General features: G+C 38.2%; 1 protein-coding gene across 4 annotated transcripts in view; it reads right to left on the bottom strand.

Annotated features, from left to right (window-relative positions):
• The window catches only part of PDSS2 (decaprenyl diphosphate synthase subunit 2), an 87952-nt gene that overhangs the window by 26664 nt on the left and 45237 nt on the right, over nt 1–16051 (bottom strand). The window lies entirely within an intron of this gene.

The raw sequence follows: 16051 nt of genomic DNA, 5'->3' as shown, positions 1-16051 counted from the left end.
AGATTATGGTCTCACTGGAAATAGTATAAGAAATCGGACCTCTGATTACTAGCCCCCTTTGCTAGAATAGTATTGGAGAATTCAGAGCAATATATTTAATATATACCTACCTTACGGCTATCCTGCCTGCTATAGGTTTATTCTTCCATGATTAATTTCCTAGGTATATGGGTCTATATCAAATTCTCCCTCCCTCTTGCCTAAAATGGTGTCCATTTATTATTGAATTACGAGTATTCAGTTTCAGGTTTTTATCATTCTTGTAACTGAAGCCAGTATGGAAAATAAAGGCCCAAACGTTACTTCTATAAACCTCTTAACATTCTCGATGACAATTATAGCTTCATATATAAGCCTTTCCCCTACCCTATTATGTTTAGATTAAAACCTTAGGTACGAAAGAAAGCCACACTGAGCCTTATATAGTTTACTTCTGAGTAAACATGCACAGCAGTATACTTTTGATTTCTTAAACAAACATGCTTAGCAAGACACCTTTGCGAATGGAACCAATTAATCTTTTTTTTTTTTTTAAATGATGCACGGGAATTAATTTCTAAGTCTCTTTAAGAACAGCCTCCTTTTCAGAGAGAAAATTTGTCTTGCCCTTTCAGTAATCAGATACTTAAGGAAATATTGTAGCAATCTGAGCTGCAGCAGAACTGAAAGGACAATGATCCTACAGTGTTAACCCAGATGTGTTGAGTTATTTAAGTGGGGAACGGAGAAAATGAGGGACTTTTTGGGAAGGTATCAGATAAGCCTTATGCCCAAATCCAGGAGGATTGTGTATCGCCAATGGGTCTATGAAAGCCTGTAACCAAACACTCAGTGTCAGATTGTATTACGGTTTATACAAGCAACATCTCAAGATTCCTCTGATGGCCGAGACACATAATACAGATCAATCACTCACTAAAAAATATTATGGTTTGTGAAACGGTTGGAGCCCAGAGACATGGCAGTAATATGAAGAAGAAGAATTTACAAAGACATTGAGTCCTACCTCTAAATGTCAAAGTGATAGTATGAGCTTTAACAATGCACCTAGCTGTGAATAGCTAGAGCTGCCCCTTCTCTGAAATTCTAGACAGAACTTGACCCAGAGAAAAGATCCTTTATTTTAATCAACACACATGGAAGCAAATTCCATGCTATAGTGATTTTGGAGAGAATAAATTCGTAGAAGAACCTAAGGAAATCTTTTTTTTTTTTTTGTACAATTATAGTATGACTTTCCTATGAATGAGTAATAGAGGCCCTATAAAGTGCCTACCACTTTATTAACTTACTGGCAAGCTAAATTCTAAATTATACAATTATGTCTTGACCCATAAGAGCCCTTTATTTAGATTGGCAAATGCTTTCAGCTTCACATGTTAACACTGTCCTCCCCAAATTTAACTCCCTATAAAGCATTCTCTGAAGTGAAATCAGGTGATTTTGCTTTGTGTTATTTGACAAGAAATTACACATTATTTAAAGGCCTGGTGTTTAAGATGTATAACACAAGAACTACCCAGGCTTTGGTTCGATTTCTGAGGAAATTATCTTCGGAAATGGGTGATAACTCAGTGGTAGAACATATCATTCAGTTGCAAAAGAATACAATCCCAGGCAAAAGAGTACAATCCCAGGCTTCTCCAGTGCCTGAGAAAACCTCCTCTGTAAATTATTAAAGAACTGTTGCTGGTCAACACAGATGATGCTAAATTTTGGTTGGTTTCTAGTTGGTATTCAGTATACAGGGATATCTGAGATTGCAGCAACAATTTCCAAGTTTTTAACTCTCAGGACAAAAATGGTAACGAATACATGCATGTCAGAAAAAAAAATCTTACGCATTTTAGGGTTACAAAAATTTGTCCTTGACTCAAGATAACTTAACCTGTGTTAAGTTGAATCTCACTTTTGGGTGATTCCATAATAACACTGTTATGTGGGAACACATAAAACTGCTTTTTGAAGCTGCACATTTAGATGGTGATAGATAATTCTGGATAAACTGTTTTTAGGGAATCATTTATCCTTTTACAGAGAAATCCTCAGTGAGTCTATTAGATTTTCTGATTCTTCTTCCTTGGTAACTTCCTTTTGGACTTTCAACTGTGTCAGTTGGCATGTTAATCCTTTTTTCTGTCATGAATGCAGGGCAAGCATCTGCAGTAAAGAGCCTCTATGGACTGTTATTATGACAGTTCATTAGATATTCCTAATGTATAATTGAATCAAGAATTAAGATATTTTACAACAACGTTGTAAATGACACTGTAGGGATTAATACTTTATCACTACTTGCTTATGATTTGTTGTTTTAATTATTTTAATATCCTATTATATATTTTTAAAACTTCGAGCATGTATCTCTAGGCTGTCATTTCAAAGGGGAATGATCTCTTTAAGTTTAGTTTATTAAAGCTCATTCACAAAGGAGACATAAATCAGCTGGTGGATATTCAAAGCTGTTCCCTGGTCCACAGAGGGTTAATTTATGGATTGTGTACAAAATGTCTTAAAGTCAGTGATCTATGGTTCAAAATTTCTGAAAATATCCCTTGAAAACAAAACTCTTCCTCATTTACTATTTGTTTTGCCTCTCTCCAAGTTCCCCGGTCATAAGTAAATGGAAGAAAAAGACCTTCACAATGACATCTGTCTGGGACAATACTTTTCAGCCTTCTTGGAAATAGAGAATTTGATATGTGCCCATATCCATATTGGAAATGCAGCTCAAGGCAGTAATGTATCAGATATTCAGTAAGTATGTGAATTATAAGATTAGTATTAAACTGCTGATATAAATACTGCCTTATGTCTAGCGATTTTACAGGAAGTTTCATCTACATAAAGACTTTTTTTTCCTACCATTACTTCCTATCATGGCAATATAAGTTCTACTCTAGGGGCCAATGAACTAAATCAAGACTAATGTTTTCCATTAGCAGATAGAAAGTATGTTATGTAAATAAACTCACTGGGTAAAACCAAATCTGGTTTAATACAGATCAGTTTCATGAGAACACACTTTTCTGTATAGTAGCAGCATTTAAGGAGTTATATCTCCTTAAAAATCTCCCCATCAATGCATGTTTTGTATCATTAAAATCTGCATGGGATGTTGTTCGTGGCACAGAACACAGCACTTGTTGTTACTCAACACAACTTGTACAAAGCTCACTACAGTTATGGTTCTGATCTGCAAGACATACCAAACATCTGTTCTATTTCTTTCTCTCCCATTTCTATTCATTGAAAATAGAAACAAATAGACTCAAATTCTTGCCAGCATGACATGTGTAACTGCACTTTCTTGAGTGACATTTATACACTTGGTTTATTTTTCTGCAGAAGATTTTGTTTGAAATTTTGTAGAGTTTTCAGAACTCTGTTTAACTGGAGCACCTTCCCTATGCAAACCACTTGAATTAGCCTCTGTTTTGTTGACCTGTTCAGTATGTAAGACATCACAATGGATTCAGTGATAAGGTCACCTGAGACCAAGCAAAGTAGGAAGACAGTTGTGTGAATTCACAGATCATCACTTAAAGTGCTTCAGCTATGGGTAAGTACCCAGTTTTTTACTTAAATATGCTCCCTATGATTCAGATACATGGGTGCATAGCAATTTTCTTACCTGTAATAGGTCTGGTTCTCATAAGGCAGGGGTGTCAAACTCACGTCATGGCAGCGTCATGTGACATATCAGGACTTTTCCCCCCTTCGCTAAACCGGGTGTGGGCGTGGCCAGCACGTGACACATCCAGCCTGTGGGCCAGGAGTTTGACAGCCCTGTCATCAGGTAATGAAAGAGAGAGCAGTTCTTCTAAAGGCAGCATCAAATTGGGAGCAAATATACAAGGTACAGGATGAAGATTTACAGCTAAGCCCCTGGGACTACCCAGCATTCCTGGTAGAGGAATATCTCAGAGATAAGCTGCTGATGTTATCCTTGTTCATTTGGAGCCTGGTTATTTGACCAGCTCATGAGATTTTTTTTGGGGGGGGGAATGGGGGGGTAGAGAAAGAGACAGACCATCAAATAGACTTTGGAGGGCAAGGAAGAAAGAGAGAGAGGTGGGGGGAGAGAAAGAAAGAAAGAAAGAAAGAAAGGAAGGAAGGAAGGAAGGAAGGAAGGAAGGAAGGAAGGAAGGAAGGAAGGAAGAAAGAAAGAAAGAAAGAAAGAAAGAAAGAAAGAAAGAAAGAAAGAAAGAAAGAAAGAAAGAAAGAAAGAAAGAAAGAAAGAAAGACAGACCTAAGGAAAAAAATGCTGTATGTCCTGGTAAAAAAAATGTCCTTAATGTGATAAGACATCCAAATAATAATGACATTCAATGATCAGGAAAAACAGTGTCTTGATCTAAGAATTAGGGAGTGCATGAACAGCCAATAATGGCAACTCAAAGATGCCACCTGGAGCCTGGCACTGCTGAGTAGGATGTGCTGGTGGTACAGACAAGCAGTGAAAGGCTTGATGTGAGAGGGTCATAACAACCAAAGAGGCGAAGCACAATTTCTGCAACTTCAAATTTGTATGCTGCTGTACAAAGCTTTTGCACCCTGTCCAGTATATCATCAGTCATATTGTTTAGTAAGTCTGTTCTCATCAAAGAGAAGGTACCTAATTCCAGCCCTGACTTCCAGTATCAGACATAGAACAGAGCCAGACATAGCAAAATAGAACACAAAAGTTTCCATAACTTTGGCAACTGACTCAGTTGCATGATCAATCACATCCGATTCCTACTTAGCAAAACATACTGGCTTTATCTGAAAAATAACATTTCAGCCTACACGGTGTAGTACTAAAAATACTAAACCAGGACAGGGAGATGCAGATACAAAACCATCATTAGCAACTGGTTGACTATAAGGGCCTATTGCTGCTCTCTCCCAGCCAATTTTACCTCACAAGATTACTATAATGAAACATTGAAAAACAGTATGTTAGCTCCGGGAAGAAAGGTGGGATATAGTTCTATTAAATAAAAACAAAATAAATTAAATAATTTATCAAACAACAAAATGTATTGTTTAATTCAAATGAAATCCAATTTGACTGCTTTAACTTTGATTTTCTTAGAGCTATAGTCCATTTGTCATCCACAGCAGGTGGACTATAGATATTTGCCCATCATTTAGATATATAATTGGAGTTTCAGGTAAGATGTTGGATAACCATTTGTCTGAAGTGGTGTAGGGTTTCTTGCCTAAGCAAGGGGTTGGACTAGAAGACCCCCAAAATCCGTTCCAATTCTTCTATTCTATTCTATTCTATTCTATTCTATTCTATTCTATTCTATTCTATTCTATTCTATTCTATTCCTCAGCTTATGTCCACAATTGAGCCCAAAATTTATGTTGTTAAGTGAGAAATTTGTTAAGTGAGTTTTGCCCCATTTTACAACTTTTCTCCCCACATTTGTTAAGTGAATCACTGCAGTTCTTTAATTAGTAACATGGTTGTTAAATAAATCCATTTTTCCCACTGATTTTGCTTGTCAAAATATTGCAAAAGTCGATCGTATGACTCCGGGACACTGCAACCGTCATAAATGTGAGTCAGTTGTCAAGCATCCAAATGTAAATCACGTGAGTATGCAGATGCTGCAATGGTCATAAATGTGAAAAACGGTCATAAGTCACCATTTTCAGTGTTGTTGTAACTTTGAACAGTCACTAAATGAACTGTTGGAAGTCAAGAACTACCGTTACTTGGCTATCTATCTAGAAATGTTAGCATTCAATTACCTGTGGCTGTTCACATAATATGTATTAGTTAGGGATGTGTGTTTTGTTTGTGCGATACCTATTTTTGCTATTCTGAAATTAATTGTACTTAGTTTAGAAGATAAGTTCAATTACTATTTCTTCAATATAGCTATGAAGAGAAATTAAGCAAGACGCACAAGAACAGAATTTTTCGGTGGCATTTTTTGGGGAACAGAACAAGCAAGTAGACACACTAACTTAAAATCAAAGCCACGTCAATGCTAGGTTGTCAGAAGTAATAACTTGAGGTAATTCTAAACTATTTTGGTTTCAAATCTGCAAAATGGACCAGCTGTGGTTATCTTGAAAGCAAACCATAGGATGCAAGCCATATATATATATGAAAGTTATTGGAGATGAGAACCTAGAATAGAATAGAATAGAATAGAATAGAATAGAATAGAATAGAATAGAATAGAATAGAATAGAATAGAATAGAATAGAATAGAATAGAATAGAATAGAATAGAATTCTTTATTGGCCAAGTGTGACTGGACACACAAGGAATTTGTCTTGGTGCAAATGCTTTCAGTGTACATTAAAAAAAAGATACATTCGTCAAGATTCATCACGTACAACACTTAATAATAGTCATAGGGTACAATAAGCAATCAAATCATACTAGGAAACAGTCAATATAAATCATAAGGATACAAGTGACAAAGTTACAGTCATACAGTCACAAGTGGGAGGGAATGGGTGATAAGGAGCGATGACAAGATTAACAGTAGTAATAGTGCAGACTTTGTAATAGTTGGAATTATTTGTTTTGCAGTGATGGCTTTCGGGAATAAACTGTCCTTGGGTCTATTGTTCTGCTGTGCAGTGCTCTATAGCATCATTTTGAGGGAAGGAGTTGAAACAGTTTATGTCCGGGATGTGAAAGGTCTGTAAATATTTTCACTGCCCTCTTTTTGACTCGTGCAGTATACAGGTCCTCGATTGAAGGCAGGTTGATAGTAATTGTGTTTTCTGCAGTCCTAATTATTCTCTGAAGTCTGTGTCTGTCCTTTTGGGTTGCAGAACCAAACCAGACAGTTATAGAAGTGCAGATGACAGACTCAATAATTCCTCTGTAGAACTGTATCAGCAGCTCCTTGGGCAGTTTGAGCTTTCTGAGTTGGCACAGAAAGAACATTCTTTCTTGTGCGTTTTTGATGACGTTTTTGATGTTATGTGTCCATTTTAGGTCTTGTTATATGATAGAACCTAGAAATTAGAAGGTCTCTACTGTTGATAATGTGTTGTCTACTATTGTGAGAGATGGTAATATGACTTCTTGTAAAGTCTACCACAATTTCTATGGTTTTGAGTGTGCTCAGTTATTGGAGATGAGAACCTTTCTAGTTTCATGAACAAGCATTCATACAGTATAGATTTTCTTTTATCATAAAATATAAATATATAACCCATATCACTCATAGTGTTCAGATACAATTAGTAGTTATCATTGAACATATAGCAATTATGAACAATTAGTTAAGGAAGGACCACTCCTCAAACGATTCCAAAATAACTTCCTGTTATCTCAAAGTACAGCTTACAAAGATCACTGACTGAACTCTTAGAATTTCAATATCTATGTACTGAGAGCAGGCAGCCATCAGTTCATTTTAAATAAGATATATTTAGTCAGCTTTCTGCAACCTAACACTCTGAAGGTATGCTAAATTTCAGCTGCCATTATCCCCAAGTCTATATAATACTGGCTGAGAGTTTTGAGTTTTGTATTCACCAGATTGGAGCAGTAATCATTAGTTAACACTGGCTGGATCTTGCCCGAAAAGGATCATAATATGTACCATTCAACTATCAGAAAATTGGACATTTTATTCTATGGAGCCCTTGGTTTATTGTATTATTTAAATTTATATACAAGCTTTATTTTGTCAGCTTTGGTTCACATTGAACATTTACAGTCAAGGAGTGTGCTACATTTCTTTTTTCCTTAAAAGCTGACTACAAAAAAAAGGAAGACAAGTTATATCACAGAGCATGAACTACATTACTGATTTCTGTCATTTCAAACTGAGAGTGATCAAAGATATTTCAATCCTTTCTATTATCTGTTTCTGAGGGAGACTGCTGACTGGCACTCAAGCATTTACTGCAGAAGTAGAAGCAATCACGTTCAAATTTATTACTTTTCTCTTAATAAAAATAGCATTAAAAACTATCATGTAGAAAGTTGAATGCTCTCAAGGGGAGATTTAGCTTCTGTTTATATCCTGAATGGGTGGGAAATATATTCAAGTAAGGAGTTTAGTATTCAGAGCAAGATCGGATGAAGGAATATACACGCTCACAATTGTAATTGACAATGCTAACTCAAGTCAACTCTTGTAGCTCTTTAGAAATAGTTATGTGAATTATTGGGAGAGACATGTTAACATTCTCTCTTAGCAGAAATGTAATTATATATTCATTTTCTAATATTGCTCATATTATCATCGTTTTATCTGAGCCTGAAATACAGGCTTTAAAATAATATAGTAAAGGGTACCTTCTACCTTACTTGAAGCAGTTCCTTTTAGGTCAGGTTCACCAGATGCAGCTATTTTCATTTTTGTGGCTTAATATGAATGAACATTGTAAACAACTGATCCTGGACTGTCTCTTCATAAAAATGCCCTTGTTGCTGGCAGGACAAGGCCAGAGATTTATTTCCCTCTCTTTACTCTCCCACTTACATTTCCTATTCAATATGAAAAAAATGTCCCATCTCTCCAAAAATCTTTAGAATTCAATTTCACCAGTTGAACCCATGTAGTCAGAAGTAGGTATTCCCAAATTCAATCCAAAGGTTCCTATTAGCTAAAAAGCAGTGAACAAGCAACTTCTGAAAGTGATTACAAAAAGAAAGTTGCAAACCCTGTATTCTTAAAGACACTTTGTCTTCCAGAGTCCCTTTGTGAGGAGCAACTGTATGGAGCACTTGTGGATGATCTCAAGTCATCTCTTTGTCCAGAGAGGAATTATGAAGGCAATTTACTCACTGGCTCTTCATTCTGCTATGGTCACTGGCTACACTTTTAATGCAGTTTAATTTGGTTTAGTTTCAGCTTTAGCTTTCAGTTCACCATTATTTCCCAGAAGTCCTTTTGTGTGTGTGTTCTCTATGAATTAGTATCATATTACAGAAACTCAGGTTTTTTTCCCCAAAGCTGTCTTTTTCATAAATTCCCAGGACTTGTCACAAAATGGACAAAATGATTTAGAACAGGAATCAAGTTAGCATATCTTGTACGAACCAGACCCCCGGCGCATTTAACTCAATATTGTCTACATCTGTTCCCAACAACTATCCAGATTTCAGACTGGAGTTTTTTCCTAGTCATTCTTAGAATGACCAATGTGCAGGATAATATTGTTGAGTCTTGCCTTTCTCTTCATTGTGGAAATTTTGATCTGTATTCTGTGAAATGTCACAGCAGATCCAGTGTGGAATATCTTCTACAACAAAGAGAAATGGCTAGAACAGCAAATGATTTCCTGTATCTCTTTGTTGGCATCTTGTGGTCCAGATTTGTATAGTGTGGATCTCTAAAATATTCTCACATTCATATTGGCTAGGGTTCTCATCACAAAGCAATCTGGGCATTAGGATTGCCAAAATAGATTATTTAGTATACTGGGTTTTTCCCTCCTTTCCCTGTCTTTTCTCTTTCAGCTGGCACTCTACAGCAGCAGTCACCAACCAGTGGGCCATGGAAAATTTTTGGTGGGCCGCAGAAGAAATGGCCCCCAGAAGCAATTAATCTGGGCTGCGCAGTTCTTGCACCTCCCAGCTCTCCGAGGAACCCCGAAGTCAGGCCCCTGAGATGCACGCGCCAACCAGCTCCTACACCTGGCTGTGGCGGCAACAAGTCCCCTCCCCCAGCACCCGCTGTCAGCTCTTCCCCATTAGTTCTCTAGGTTTGAATTGCTCCCAGCTCTCTCTCCTTCCTCCCCTCCGTCCACGTGCAGGCAGGAAAGGAAAGGGAGATGGAGCCATGCACAGCTCTCCCCTTTTCCAGCCCCTGCTGCCTCTCTCAACATCGAAGCCTCGGAAACGCAGGCAAAGCCGCCACAGCAGTAGCGTCCTGAGTTGCCTTAGCATGCTCGGTTAGTTAAGAATCGCCCTACCCAGAGAAGGAAGTAGTGCTGGAGGAAGAGACCGTAGTGGAGAAGCAAGCAACTTAAGGCACTACCACTGTGGCGGGTTTGCCTGCGTTTCCGAGGCTTCAATGTTGGGAGAGGCAGCAAGGGCTTGAAAAGGGGACAGCTGTGCACGGCTCCATCTCCCTTTCCTTTCCTGCCTGCACGTGGACGGAGGGGAGGAAGGAGAGAGAGCCGGGAGCAATTCAAAGCTAGAAAACTAATGGGGAGAGCTGACAGCGGGTGCTGGGGGGGGGGACTGTTACCACCACCGTGTGTGGGAGTGTGCATCTCAGGGACCTGAGCCGGGAGGCACGGGAACTGCAAGTGGGAGTGTTTGATGATTTCGAAGAACTCCTGGAACATGGTAGATTGGCGTTTTGTAGGTCTCAGTGAAAGAGTGAGCTTTGTTTAGTCTCCTTTCCTCCCCTGGTAATGTGAGAGATGCTTTCTCTCTCCCCGCCCCCAAATAATCACTGGCTGTGGCTGGGTTTGGCAGCGAAGTGCTAAAGCGAGTGAAGTGCCCCCAGGGACACCTTTCCTTGCCTGTCTCCAGGTGACGCTGGAAGAGCCTCCCCCCAGCTTTTCCTTGGCTGCAGATCTGAGCCTCTCAATTCTCCACCCGGGATCTGAAAGGAGCTCCCACTTTCTCCCCCTCCCCTCCCCCAATTAATCACCAAGAGTGGCAGTCCTTTTGCAGACAAATGCCTGCTGAGAAGCCCCTGGAGTGGCAGCCAAGGGGCGCTGCCCCCCAAGGAGAGCAAAGCCCCCTTTCTGCCTCTGCTTCTCCCAGCGGCAGTTGCCCCAAGGCCCCTCAGCTCAGATACACACACACACACACACACACACACACACATACACGCACCCCACGCGCTCTTCTGTCTCTTTGGAAGATGCCAGGTGGGGGGAGGCTTCCAGCCCAGAACGTTTTATTTTGTTATCATTAAGCATTTACATTTTTGTTATAATTAAATAAAAGAGTGTGTGTGTGTGTGTGTGTGTGTTTGTACATACATATCTATCTATCTATCTATCTTCTTAAGTTTTCGCGGGTACTTACATGTATGGCATTCAGCTTTGTTCGGGTATTTTCCCACGTCATTGTAGTTGTGCTTTTAAAGTTGTAGCAACATTTCGGCAGAATCTCATCTGCCATCATCAGGCTTCTATATAGTGTTCATCTGTGAGTCAGATTTTTACAGTGGTTTCAGATTTAAATTTGGGGCAGCCTATTGCTGTGCCAGAATGGTTTTTTCTTCATCCTGATTGGTTGGGAGTCTTGGTCTGTGTTTATTGGTCTTGGAGTTTGCTGTGTTCTGCTTGATTGGTGTTTCTAATATCTTCTGTGTGTTTTGTGGCTCTTTTTGTATCTTGATTGGCTGGCAACATTGTGTTATTTTATTGGAGGCCTTTAGTGCAGCTTGGCTCCGGGTAAATGGATGGCTATCATTAGTTAGGAAGCTAGGTTTCATCACAGACTAATAGAAGAATAAGTACCCGCTTGGATGAACACAAAAATGCAGCCAAAAAGCTGGAACACACTTCCTCACTAGTCCAACACATGAAAGCCACAGGTCATAGCATAGACTTCAATGGCACCAAAACTCCAGCCACTATAGAAAACCCCAGCCACAGAATCATCAGAGAAGCCATAGAGATTGAAAAAAGACCAGAAAGCATGAATAGAAGATTCCACCAGATTGTCAACCATTTGGAAGCCTGCACTCACAAACAAACAAATCTCCACACCACTAGCCAGACAAGCACCTGGGCACAAACAGATCCCCCCTGATACCTCCAACTCAAACACACCCCAACCAGGCACCCAGATGAAACCTAGCTTCCTAACTAATGATAGCCGTCCATTTACCTGGAGCCAAGCTGCACTGAAGTCCTCCAATAAAATAACACAATGTTCCCAGCCAATCAAGATACAAAAAGAGCCACAAAACAGACAGAAGATATTAGAAACACCAATCAAGAAGAACACAGCAAACTCCAAGACCAATAAACACAGACCAAGACTCCCAACCAATCAGGATGAAGAAAAAACCATTCTGGCACAGCAATAGGCTGCCCCAAATTTAAATCTGAAACCACTGTAAAAGTCTGACTCACAGATGAACACTATACAGAAGCCTGATGATGGCAGATGAGATTCTGCCGAAACGTTGCTACAACTTTAAAAGCACAACTACAATGACGTGGGAAAATACCTGAACAAAGCTGAATGCCATACATGTAAGTACCCGCGAAAACTTAAGAAAACACACACACACACACACGTGTGTGTGTGTGTGTGTGTGTAAATATAAATAAATAATTTATATTTAACATAAAAATATTATATTAAATATATTAGCTTTTTAAAAAAAATTGTATTAGTGGTCCTTGGGATTTAAAAGTATGAGTTTGGTGGTCCCTGAGATCCAAAAGGCTGGCGACCCCTGCTCTACAGCAGGGGTGTCAAATTCACATCCTCACATGACATGTTGTGACTTTTTTCCTCTTTGCTAAACTGGACATGGGCGTGGCCAGCACGTGATGCATCTGGCCGGCGAGCTGCAAGTTTGACTCCCCTGCTCTCGAGTAACCCTTGTTAAATAATACTGTATGTGAATGTACTCATTTATAAATTAGGGTGTCAATTTGTTATAGCACTACAAATGTACAGAAACCAATGCTACAACTTTTAGAGGCTTTTGTTCTTTGTGAGTTTAATGAGGAGGAGAAAAAAAAGAAAATGAATTAGAAATCCCTCTGAGCAATGAGAGATGTTGAAACATACTAGTTTGGATCCAACAAGGTCCCAGCAATAGCAGCAGTCATCTGCTGATATAGCGGTAGTTCAATTCTCCCCCACTGATGATACATCTGTAGCTGATTCACACAGAATCTAACACTATTCCATATGGTACCAAGGTCTATCATGAACACTTTTTCAAAGGATGCAGAGACAGTAACAAGAAGGTGTTGAAAAAGCTTTTTTTTTTTTTTTTGCAAACAAAATACCATTAAACTGCCAAATGAATCTCAGTCTCTTGCTCTCTCTCCCCCTCCCTCCCCCTCCCTCCCCCCGCTCGTACTACTAACTAATGAAAAATTACTTCTGGCATAAGCTTCAACTGCATCAACAGACTCCTTTTCAAGCGTTAATTCTATTTTCGGCATACATACCCCAGGTAGTTTCCCAGATCATGATTTCATTGTTCACAGTACATCCCAAATACTTTTTCCCCCCGGATCAAGGATTTGGTTATACTAAAATTAAAAATGATAATGATTTAAAGATCTAAATAATGGAATGTATTTCAGATAAAATGTATTATTGACCCAAGATATGCCAGTATACTGTGGTAATTATATCTGTATATTGATTGTATTAAGTCTTCAGCATACTTTCATCCCTAAGACACGTAACAACTAATTTCATCAGTGAATTTGTAAAACATAAGATTATTCATTTCAAAATAGAAATAAACATCAAGTAAAATTTGGCCTGAATTTATTATGAAGCTTATAATATTGCAGTGGAAATTAACATGTGTTTTCAATATGATGCATAACAAACATAGAAATATATTACTAATGCCATGGTGAAAACTGCAGTGCAGTTTAGCTAAATGGAGTGCTTAAAATCTAATGTTTACTTGATGGGATTAATTTTGGAAGAAACCACAATTCAGTCTTAGAGATAATTATTAATCAAAACTAGCTTGAATTAAAATACAATAAACCGCTAATATAGATGTAGCCATTCTTTCAGTAAATCTAAGATAAGGCAACATTTGGATATCAGAATGATTATAAACATAATATAAACCCCCCAGAAGATGAGATCTATTCTTCTTTGTTGAGATCTTCAATAACACAAGAAGCTTTTATTTTTTAAAAAAATTGACACAATATGTTCTACTGAGCCTCCAAAGCTCACAAAATATTTATCTCCATGCAGGCAGAAGAATCTGAGAAATAGTCAATATTAATGAAATTTCACCCCAAAATGGCCTGCAATAGCGATGAATAGCTACGCTTTGTCCATAGAAAGGGGCATTGAAATTCTAGTTTTTATTTGAAAAATCTATTAAAAGCCTCTGTAAATTCCGCCTCTGTTTGGATTTTAAATCACAAATCTTATTTCTCTATTGAGCCTGTGCAGCAGTAGACCAGAGACTGGAAGACTGTAATTTCACTCCCTAAGCACAAAGCCAGCTGGGTGGACCTTGGGCCAGTCTTTCTCCCTCTCTCAGCCCTAGGAAGAAGGCAAGAGCAAACATCTTTTGAATATCTTGCCAAGAAAATTGCATAAACTTCTCCAAGCAGGAGTCAAGACTAACTCAAAAGTATCCCTCTCCAGATCATAGGACATTCCCAACAAAAATTACAATGCTGGTTTATGATTTTGTTCCTTTTCTACAATAACGGATAAAAAAAGACCCTACAGATTTAAAATACCGTCATGAAAAATATACCCAATTAATTGGATTATGTTATTCATTTGTACATAAATGAGAATAATTGGTTTAATTAAAACTAATATTTGTTTCTTTTCTTTTGCTTTCACTCACTGATACCATATTTAGTTTTAAAATTAATGGCAAAATACAGCAAGGCACTAAGGATGCAATTATTGCTTTTTTATTTCTGAACATTTAACTTCACAATCAAATTTACTTATTATTAAACCAAATTGGCCATATATTACAGATTCTTAAATTGACATGGCCATTTATGATACATCAGTATTTTCTACCAGCTTCACTCATAATGGAATTTTTGGCTAGATCTGCCACATGTACATTACATTCAAGCATTATGGCAAGCCAAAACCCCCTCCTACCAATTAGCATTGCCAGAAAACCACAGATGGCCATATGTACGATTTGCTAGCTTATCATACAAACCAGAGTGCTCCATTTGGAACAAGCCAGAGAAAAAAGCTACGCAAGAGATCAGAACAATGTCTTTCAAACACAACCATGTCTATATCCAAAGTATCTTCACAAACAGAATACCCTTTCTGTGGATACAGCTGATACTGTTGTCTCTATAATCAGAAACTTCTCAACGCTGCCAGTTTGATTTACAAATGAAATGGTTTATTGGATTCTATGCAGAAGGAAGCGCTGTTTGCATAAATCAATGGTATTTATGTAAACAAACAGTTTATTTTGTAAGCAACATATTTATTTCTTTAGAAATATGTAAAGTTAGCATATGGAAATTCATCCACTCTATAAGTAGTACATCTGTGTAATTGGTTATTTTTAAACAACTAATGCCCAACAAAACAATACTGCCTCATATTGATCAGTTGAAGCTATTCCATATATATGAAATGCCATGTTCCATAAAACATTTTTACTTTATCATCCAATTTTTAAAATTCTGATGTATACCATTCAGGATTAATCCAAGAAGCACCATTTTTATATTGATGGGGTGCAGGCCACTAAGTAGTGTTCAACTCATTTTGAATGCAAGTCACCTGAGTGGAACGAACCCCAGCTGATTTTGAAACAGTTCTGTCAAGTTTATAACAACTATTCAAATCACTTTGCAAATGATTCATGTTTTGAATGCAATGTGATTTCAAAACTTTTTATATATAGTAAACTATTAGAAGAAAATATCCTTCTGAGTTCAGTTCCAAGTGGGGGAAAAAGACACTGGAAACATGGAAGCTGTTTGGAAAGATGGTTTAATGGTGGACAGGATCACATGCTTTGGAGCTCCTGAATGAAAAAGGGAAGAGATGCTGAGAGTCCCTGGGTTTTATGCCCTCTGTTGGGATTTGAATTCGAGTTTGTATTCTGATTGGTTGTCAGACTCCCATGGGGCCATGTAGGGGCAACTCTATAGGTTGACCTGAGTCCCAGGCTTGGTTGAGCCTTGCTGGATGATGATATAATGAAAGGACTTTGGGATTCCTATTATGGATCTACCTGAAGGAGGTAGATCTTTGTTATGTAGAATAGACTGGCCCAGGCCTTAATGGCCCATTAGCAAAGGTAGGGGGGCTCAGTTACTGTCTCTCTGAGTTTCTACTTTTCTTTTAGGGGAAATATTCTGGCTTTTTAATATATACTCAAATATTTCATTTCTCTAGGAGAGAGGTGGGTTTTAACTTCCAACAAAACTGTAC

This window comes from Pseudonaja textilis, chromosome 1 (assembly GCF_049901715.1).
Source record: "Pseudonaja textilis isolate UNSWEBS1 chromosome 1, rPseTex1.2, whole genome shotgun sequence".
Taxonomy (NCBI): Eukaryota; Metazoa; Chordata; class Lepidosauria; order Squamata; family Elapidae; genus Pseudonaja; species Pseudonaja textilis.
Note: the sequence above shows the minus strand (reverse complement) of the source record. Positions and strands in the feature narration are given on the sequence as shown.